The sequence below is a fragment of the Callospermophilus lateralis genome, chromosome 6 (genome assembly GCF_048772815.1).
Source record: "Callospermophilus lateralis isolate mCalLat2 chromosome 6, mCalLat2.hap1, whole genome shotgun sequence".
Taxonomy (NCBI): Eukaryota; Metazoa; Chordata; class Mammalia; order Rodentia; family Sciuridae; genus Callospermophilus; species Callospermophilus lateralis.
In genome coordinates this window covers 121047652-121050332 of record NC_135310.1, presented here as the reverse complement: position 1 = coordinate 121050332, position 2681 = coordinate 121047652, and the positions used below count along the sequence as shown (strand labels likewise).

At 37.6% G+C, this 2681-nt stretch overlaps 1 pseudogene; it reads left to right on the top strand.

Annotated features, from left to right (window-relative positions):
- The first annotated feature begins 965 nt into the window (after positions 1 to 965).
- On the top strand, positions 966 to 1656 carry LOC143400725 (histone H3.3A-like; annotated as a pseudogene).
- The last annotated feature ends 1025 nt before the right edge of the window (positions 1657 to 2681 follow it).

Sequence of the window (2681 nt, the reverse complement as noted above, 5' to 3'; positions counted from 1 at the left end):
GTGGTTAAGTGTCCTTGGGCTCAATCCCAGTACAAAGAAGAAGAAGAAGGAGAAGGAGAAGGAGAAGGAGAAGGAGAAGAAGAAAAAGAAGGGGTCAGAGAGAGAAAGAAATATAGTCTTTCACATTGAGCCAGACATTTGCCAGTTCTGATGCTCTTACTTTTTCTAGGAGTCTGAGTTTTCCACTGGTATTGTTTGCTGTCAAACTAAATAATTCCTTTACTGTTTCATACAGTACAGATTACTATTTGTTATGATTTGGATGTGAGGTGTCCTCAAAAGCTCACAGGTGAGACACATAAACTCTAATGGATTGACTGTGTTTTACTCAGAGACTTGAAGGCATTGCCTCCCTTTCTTCTTGCTCTATGGTTTTTGATAAGTCATTGGGCAGAAAAGGAGGTTCCAGAGAACAAGAAACAGGAAAAGTAATGGGTAGGCCCCAAACCTTTGATGTTAACAGCCACAATAAGCCTTATGAGTCACCCCTCCAATTAAAAGGCTGATAGGTTGAGTGGCAGAGATGTGCTATTGGCAAGATATGCATTTGCAGCATAAATACTGAAGTGAAAGTCAATTCATGGGAAAAGATACACCATACCAACAGTAAGCCTATGCAGGCTGGGTGGCCACGGTGCTATCAGGCAAAAACACATTTCAAAATAAAATGTATTGTTAGAGATAAAGAAGAACGCTTCATGAGGATAAAAGAGTCAACAGGAAGACAGCACTCAGAAATACACGGAGAAACATACAACTCCAGAATTGCAACCAGAGAGTTTCATACACTTCTCGACAACTTCTTGAAGAATCTACTAAATAAAGAGTTCCAAATAACACAATGAGTATGTCAGTAATTCGTAAACTTTTTGGTATCATAATCCCTTAAAAATTGGGAATGCTAAAAGAACTCTGGTACAGAGTGGAATACTATTTATCCAGAAAAAAGATGAAATCCTGCTCTGTAACGCCAGCGCCGCCTCTAGCTCGACGAGCTCCAGCCGAAGGAGAAGGGGGGTAAGTAAGGAGGTCTTTCTACCATGGCTCATACAAAGCAGACTGCCCGCAAATCCACCGGTGGTAAAGCACCCAGGAAACAACTGGCTACAAAAGCCGCTCGTAAGAGTGCGCCCTCTACTGGAGGGGTGAAGAAACCTCATCGTTACAGGCCTGGTACTGTGGCACTCCGTGAAATTAGACGTTATCAGAAGTCCACTGAACTTCTGATTCGCAAACTCCCCTTCCAGCGTCTGGTGCGAGAAATTTCTCAGGACTTCAAAATAGATCTTCGCTTCCAGAGCGCAGCTATTGGTGCTTTGCAGGAGGCAAGTGAGGCCTTTCTCGTTGGCCTTTTTGAAGACACCAACCTGTGTGCTATCCATGCCACGTGTAACAATTATGCCAAAAGACATCCAACTAGCACGCCTCTTACGTGGAGAACGTGCTTAAGAATTCACTATGATGGGAAACATTTCATTCTCAAAAAACATTTTTTTTTCTCTTCTTCCTGTTATTGGTAGTTCTGAACGTTAGATATTTTTTTCCATGGGGTCAAAAGGTACCTAAGTATATGATTGTGAGTGGAAAAATAGGGGACAGAAATCAGGTATTGGCCGTTTTTCCATTTTCATTTGTGTGTGAATTTTTAATATAAATGCGGGATGTAACGCATTAATGCAAGTCAAAATGTTTCAGTGAACAGGCTTCAGCAGTTCAACTTTATAACAACTATAAATAAAACTGTTAAATTTTTCTGGACAATGCCAGCATTTGGATTTTTTTAAACAAGTAAATTTCTTATTGACGGCAAAAAAAAAAATGAAATCCTGTCATTTTTGACAACACATAGAACTGATGATCATTATGTTAAGTGAAATAAGCCAGGCACAGAGAAGCAAGTACTATGTGATCTCACTCATGTGTAACCTGAAAAAAAGTCAAATTTCATAGGACTCAAGAGTGGTTACCAATGGCTGCAGAGAATAAGGGGGTGGGGAGGGATGGGTAAATGTTGCTCAATGGGAACTAAATTATAGAAAAGAAAAATATCATCTGGTGTTCTATTTCACAGTAGGGTGACTATTAATAATAATTGTTCTATATGTTTAAAAAAACTATCAGAAAGAATTTTAATGCTTTCACCACCAAGAAATAATAAATGTTTCAGGAAGCAGATATGTTTACCCTGATTTAAACATCACATAATGTCTACATGCATTGAAACCTCACTCCATAAAATATGTACAATTTCTATATGTTGATTAAAAATTTTTAGAAGAAGAAATGGACTTCCGTTTATATGGGTTATGTCAAGCAACACTAATGTTTGTTTTGTGTGTCTTTTTTAAATAGCAGAAATAAATGCATTACATGTCACACAAATAGCATATTTTTGTGGAAAATAGCTATATTTTCCAGCCCAGAACAACACTGAAATATAAGAAATTGTTTTTCATTTTTAAACTCTCTACTGTGAGACTTAGTAATGATAACTTGGTTATGTATTCTTCTCTATTCAAACTGTAACAATCATTGTTTTGGTTGAAGTACATGAAGAAAATTTGGCTATGCTCTGAAATGTATTTAGAAAGAGGATAAATTTTAATAGCTTTTCAGATATTATGGATATTCTTCTACAACATTAAAACTCAGCAAGCAGCAGAATTTTACAGGTTAGTTAC